This window comes from Dama dama, chromosome 16 (assembly GCF_033118175.1).
Source record: "Dama dama isolate Ldn47 chromosome 16, ASM3311817v1, whole genome shotgun sequence".
NCBI lineage: Eukaryota > Metazoa > Chordata > Mammalia > Artiodactyla > Cervidae > Dama > Dama dama.
In genome coordinates, this window is record NC_083696.1 from 10,783,041 (window position 1) to 10,790,171 (window position 7,131).

Here is a 7,131-nt window from a genome sequence, read left to right on the forward strand (position 1 = left end):
ATGATGTCATTTTTTCTTTTCTTTCTCATAACCATCCATCTAAACCTGTTACAGTCACAGCATAGCAGGCATATGTGCAGACAGCTTTAAAAACTGAACAACCTTAAGGTTGCTGATCATCTCTCCTTTAGTTCAGGAGCAGTTCTCGTTTTGAGAAACAAAGTGCTTTTCTAATCATCCTACAAACAGCTTTGTCAATGGCACGCCCCCTCTGTACAAGTAAACGTTGGTATATTTGCGTGAGTGCTGTCTTTTGCTATCTTTGTGTATATATCTCTCTCTCTCCTTTCTGTCTCTCTCTTTCACACACACAGACAATATATGTACAATGCCAAACCAGAGCTGGAACGTTTTTTCCAGTTTTTGGCTTCCCTAGGGAGCAAATATACTTAAATCTTGAGACATGAGGTGTGATCTCAAACCAAGTTTGTGTTCTTTTCAATTAAAGGGTAATATAGTTACCAGCTGCCTATCTATTTCTTCTCCATAGACAAATGTTTTATTTTTAGGTTCTTTAAAGTATTACTGGATTGTGGGAGTCTAAGCAGTCATTTATTTTAATCTTTTATTCTAGGATCTTTTGGAAGTGGGAATTTGTGTGTGTGTGTGGTTATTTTTAATGGCATAGAGGACTCTGTAACTACTACTGATCTTTACTTGCTCATCTGAAAATCTATTGTCTCCATGAATGTAACTAGATCAATTTTTTTTTTTTTAAGATCTAGAGGCATTTTTATCAGGGAAAGGTAAAATAACCCTATGGCCAAAACAGTTTTTGTAAACTTCTATAAACTTTTTTTGACTATGAAATGCTTATTTACACAGCAGAGGCTTATAACCATCGTTGAGCCACACAAAGTCTTGGATGGATCTAAGTAATCTAGAAAATGGATCTAAGAGCCCACGTAGTTCAGTTTTCACCTTTTAAAAATGAGCGGCTCAAGGAAGTAACCTGCCCAAGGCAACATGGCAGTTCCTGGCAGAGTCTGGACTACAACCCAGGTCTCCTTGACATTATCCGGCACTTTCTGTTGCAGCCTGGCATTGCAGTTCTGTCCTGCCAGGTGGTGTGAGTTCAGTCTTAAAGGTCTATACATGGGATTGGGGTGCTGATGTGCTTTTCTGAGAACAGCCAAGACCAGTTTAAAGAAACTGCATACGTGATGGGAGTGTTAATTTCTGCCAAAGAGTAAAAGTTCTTACCTATTTCTGAAAACTTAAAAAGTGTAATTTCAAGTTGCAAATTTGAGAAAGCTAACTTTTGAAAAACGTAGTTACTTATATGTATTAGTTTGTTAGGGCTGACATAACAAAGTACCACAGCCTGGGCAGCTTAACCAACAGAAATGTGTTTTCTTACAGTTGTAGAGGTTAATATTGGGTTAGGGTCCACCAATCTGACCCCATTTTACTGTTTTACCTCTTTCAAGGCTCTGTATCCAAATACAGTTACATTCTGAGATACTGGGGGTTAGGATTTCAACAGAAGAATTTTGAGGGGACACAATTCAGCTCAGCAAGTACTGATTGTACCAGAATTAAGCCATGTGCTGGGAAAGATGATGAAAAGTTAGAGATACCATGATTTACCTTTTAAGAACTGTGTAGTCTAGTAGAAATGTCAGCCTAAATCCCTAAGTCAAATAGCCTTGAACTCTTGCCTTTAATGGGAAACTCCCCAAATGGATCATGAGGCCTCTCTCTAGGCCATTCTAATCAGAATATATATGGCTACAGCTAATTATGAACATGTAGGAACACATATCATGTGATAGTTATCTCTAGAAAGTAAGCCATTTCAGGGCAATGATCATTTCTAAGACATATGCCGTTACTTGAAGAACAGTTGTAGAAATAACACTATCAAACAAGCTGTACCCAACTTTTAATGCCCAATATTTGCAGATAATTAAACTGAGATGCTGTTAGGAATAGTTGGAAGTATTAAACCCACCTTGTTTACTGTTTGTGTGGTTGCACATCAATGAATTTTTTTCACTTCTGGTGGAATTCTTCACTATATGTTAATTTGTTAATTTGTGTTGAGCTGATAAAATTCTAATCATTTTCTTACAATTACAACATTCATAATCATAGGGTTATGAAATAGAATCCCTACCTCTGCTAGTATAAAAAAGTATAATTAAGTAGAAAAAAATTAGTGATTCTAATGTTCCATGAAGATCTTGTATTTTCTTTCATTCCTATCTTTGTTCTAAGGATATACACAGGGTAACAGGAAAAAATTCAATGGTTTTGTTGGAGTAAGTTGCACATGGTTTGATTAGGTAAAGCACCTATATCCTTGCTCTATGCCTAAAGTTACGGAATTACCCGAGTCCTTGATCCTGCAGAGAATAAGTATCAAATTCTAACCTGTTAAGAGATTGTTTTTAGCCAAATGAAAGCCAGTATTAGTTACATAAATGTTAGACAAAGTCACATTAGGGCAACAGGCACTGTGAGAGATAAAGAAGTTTCATAATGATATATTTTTATAGTGGAATACTTGATACAAGTGAACACCATAAAGCTACATAAAAGTTACAGGAAATAATCTCACAAATGTGATGTTAAAGGAAGCCATACAAAAAATGAATATATAATGTGTAATTCTATTTACATCAAGTTCAGAAACAGGTAATTGAGGTCATGAGGAGAGGTTTCTGATGCATGGTTAATATTTTTAAAATTCTGTTCCAGTTATCCAGGAGTGCTTACTTTCTGATAATTCATTGAGCTTATACACTTAAAATTTGCTCATTTATCTGTGTATTATGTCAATGAAAAAGATTTTGAAAAATGGTTATAATTGAGCAAGGAGCTGTAAACCATTTTCCTTACTTTTTAGATCAGCTGATTGTTCTACCCAGGAGGGCCAATTTATAAAGTACTCAAGATGCCATGTACTGAGTCTCATCATGACACTCTTCCACATCTATATATTGCGTTTCTCTGACCATGGCGTACCTATGGGAAAAACGTTTCTCTGACAACACAGAAAATACAGTGTTTTCAAATAAATGTTACCTTCTTGAACGGTTTTACACCCCCACTAGATTCAGAAAAGATTTCATTAATACATTTTAGTTTTGTTTTTTGTAAATAAAAGCCGAATCTGATAGTCTATTTGATATCTTAACTCCTTACATACTTCCATCAAGAAAAGCCGGAAAAACCTACCTGGCTCCCTGGCACCCTAAGAGGAGACTTGATACAAAAGGCTTGGCAGAACTTCTTGTTATTAAGATTCTTAAATATATACTAATTAGTACAATGGAGGCCCATGTACACAATACCCAACTGCAACTAGTGGCCGAACTTTTTCATCTACTCGTTCCACTCCTTGAATTATTTTAAAACAAATCCCAGTCTTCATATAATTTCACCTCTAGATACTTTGGTACTTATCAGTCCATCAGTTTAGTTCAGTTGTGTCCGACTCTTTGCGACCCCATGGACTGCAGCATGCCAGGCTTCCCTGTTCATCACCAACTCCCGGAGCTTGCTCAGACTCATGTCCATCTAGTCAGTGATGCCATCCAACAGTCTCATCTGTGTCGTCTCCACCTCCTCCCGCCTTCAATCTTTGCCAGCATCAGGGTCTTTTCCAATGAGTTGGTTCTTCACAACCAAAGCGCCAAAGTATTGGTGCTTCAGCATCAGTCCTTCCAGTAAATAATCAGGACTGATTTCCTTTAGGATGGACTGTTAGGATCTCCTTGCTGTCCAAGGGACTCTCAAGAGTCTTCTCCAACACCACCGTTCAAAAGCATCAGTTCTTCAATGCTCAGCTTTCCTTATGGTCCAACTCTCACATCCATACATGACTACTGGAAAAACCATAGCTTTGACTAGATGGACCTTTGTCAGCAAAGTAGTGTCTCTGCTTTTTAATATGCTGTCTAGGTTTGTCATAGACTTTCTTCCAAGAAGGAAGCATCTTTTAATTTCATGACTGCAGTCACCATCTGTAGCGATTTTGTAGTCACCCAAGAAAATAAAGTCTCACTGTTTGCATTTGTTCCATTGTTTCCATTGTTTGCTATGAAGTGATGGGACTGGATGACATGATCTTAGTTCTTTGAATGTCGAGTTTTAACCCATACATTGCGATTATTGATAGCCTTTTAATATATAGCTTCCTTTCCCATCATTTTTTTCATGTAACTTACTTGTTGAAGAAATTGAGCTATTTGTTTTGTGAAAATTCTAGCAGTCTAGATTTCACATGCCCTCCATGACATTATTTCTTTAATATGTCTCCCCACCTCTCAGTTTTTGTAAATTGTCAATTGCTTCTTTCCTTAACTCTTGCCTGCCTCCCCCTTTTTTGGGGGTGGTGGCGGGCAAGAATATTTCCTAGATGGCACCAGGCACATATCATGTGTCTTTTCTTGGCGTGTTACCACATCATTGCTGATACTGCATAGGTCAGTTGATATTTAGGAATTGCAAAACAGCAAATTTCTAGCCTTTAAAAGGGTATTTTTTGTTTTTTAATATTTATTAATTGAATATTTTTTGTTGCTGTGCATGGACTTTTAATTGTGGCGAACAGGGGCTGGTCTCCTCTGTGGTTTGGGCGTTCTCCTTGCAGCGCCTTGGCTTGTGTGCGGAGCGCAGACTCTGGGCATGTGGGCTCAGTAGTTGTGGTACACGGGCTTACTTGCTCCGTGGCATGTCCCCTGCATTGGCAGATGGATTTTTTGCCACTGGACCACTTGAGAAATCCCTTTCAGGTGTTTTATTTGTACTTCTTTTATGTAATAAGAGAACTTCCCAATATCAACTGTTTGGTTTCCTATAGTCTATAGTTCTGGAGAAGGCAATGGCAACCCACTCCAGTGCTCTTGCCTGGAAAATCCCACGGACGGAAGAACCTGGTGGGCTGCAGTCCGTGGGGTCGCGAAGAGTCGGACACGACTGAGTGACTTCACTTTCACTTTTCACTTTCATGCACTGGAGAAGGAAATGGCAGCCCACTCCGGTGTTCTTGCCTGGAGAATCCCAGGGACGGCGGAGCCTGGTGGGCTGCCGTCTATGGGGTCGACAGAGTCGGACACGACTGAAGCGACTTAGCAGCAGCAGCAGCAGTCTCTATCGGAAAGACAAAATAAATGCTTCATCTGTTTTTGAAATAATTATTTTGTTTCCTATCATGCTCCAAAAATGTATTTACCTTGGTTTTTTTTCAACTTGTTTTTTTAATGGAAGACTTCAAACATTTGTGAAAGTAGACTAGCACAATGAAACTCATATTCCTGTCACCAAAACGATGCTTTTATATTCAGTATCTGGGGCTTCCCAGGTGGTGCAGTGGTAAGGAATCTGCCTGCCAATGCAGGAGACACAGGTTTGATCCCTGATTCAGTAAGATCCCCTAGAGTAGGAAATGGCAACTCCCTCCAGTATTCTCGCCTGAAAAAAATCCCATGGACAGAAGAGCCTGGCGGACTGCTGTCAAGAGTGTCACAAAGAGTTGGACATGACTGAGTGTGCACACACACACATTCAGTATTTTATCTTCTATAACCATACTCATTCTCCCATTCTACCTGGAAAAATATTAATTCATTTTACACAGTAGTTTGCAAACTGGTAAAATGCATGCAGTATTTAAAAATTTCTGTCTAATAGGCAACTATAGCCATTTTTAATTGCTGGTTTTTTCTGCTGTACTCCTTTTTTCTTTAGTCATCTTGCCAGAAGAATTTTCAAAGAACCTGCTTTTCATCTGATTTGATCCCCCAAATAAGTTTATCTTTTAGTTCATTAATTAAAAAAAAAATGCTGTGTTTGGATTTATATTGTGGTTCTTCTGCAAAAGACTTTTGGTGTGTTAATCATAACTGTCTTCTCTGATTTTTTAAATTTATTTTTAATTGAAGAGTAATTGATTTACAATATTGTGTTGTCTTCTGCCATACCACATCATGAATTAGCCAGAAGTACACAGGTGTCCCTTCTCTCCTAAACCTCCCCCAGCTGCTCACCCCATCCCACCTCTCTAGGTTGTCACAGAAAACCAGAATAAGCTATGCCCATACAACAGCTTCCCACTGGCTGTCTATTTTAAACTAGGAACTGTCTGCTTGATCACCTTAATTATCCTAAGGATTTCCACTGCATATCTGTCCCTTATTGTTTTTATGAAAGAAACAATAAAGGGCTTGGGAGTGAAATAAAACTAAGTAGAAATAAAAACTTACTTGGAAAAAAAAAAAGGTTTAGGATTGTCCCAAGGACTCTCCCACTCCCATACCTCTTATTACTGTACTGCGTTAGTATAGGCTGATTTGATAGACAAATATGTTCGCAGGAGGGTCCAAAGTGGTAAATTACTCTAACCATGCCATCAAGGAAGTGGGTTAAGTGCTGGTATGTATATCCTTTCTTGCAACATGTTACTAGCTTATAAACCAAGTCTCAAGAATTTACCTTATTCTAACATCGAGTTTTTTCTAACATGGAGTGTTTTCTAAATATCTCAATATGGTCCAAAAATGGTGACTCTCAACCCGAGGTTTTCCAGGACAGGCATAGAATCTCTGTATTTTCAGATAATGCTTCCAGTTTGGGTTGATTTTTTTTTTTTTTTAAACATACAGTTCTTAGAACCACAGAATTAACTATTAATTAATGTGTCTGGCATAGACAAGTTGGCTCACTTCTAGACTAATCTGAATTCTCACAAATAAAGGCATAAAGATTAAAGAGATTACAAGGTTCTGATGATAACCTCTATTCACTAAACAAGCAGACTCCTTAAATAAACATTCATGCAGAGAATAGCATACAGTAGATTATCAGCTAAATAAATAAAGATTTGCATTTCCTTACAGCTGGTAGGAGCTTCTGGTGGGAGCAGCTCCCCATTTTTTCCCTTGGCAGTCCCCATCCTTCACCCCTAAAGTAAAACTACTGAGACCCTTACAGATAGAACCTTGGTGCTTCAGGTGACTTTACAGACAGCAAACTGCTTATTACAGATCAACATCTTGTCTAAAACTAGCACCAGCTGTTCCATTGAACTACACAGGGGGCTGAGTGAATACTCATAAAAGGAAATGGGGGCCCTGGCTCAACCTACAACAACACCTACTTTCCACTTCCACTTTAGGGCTTGGG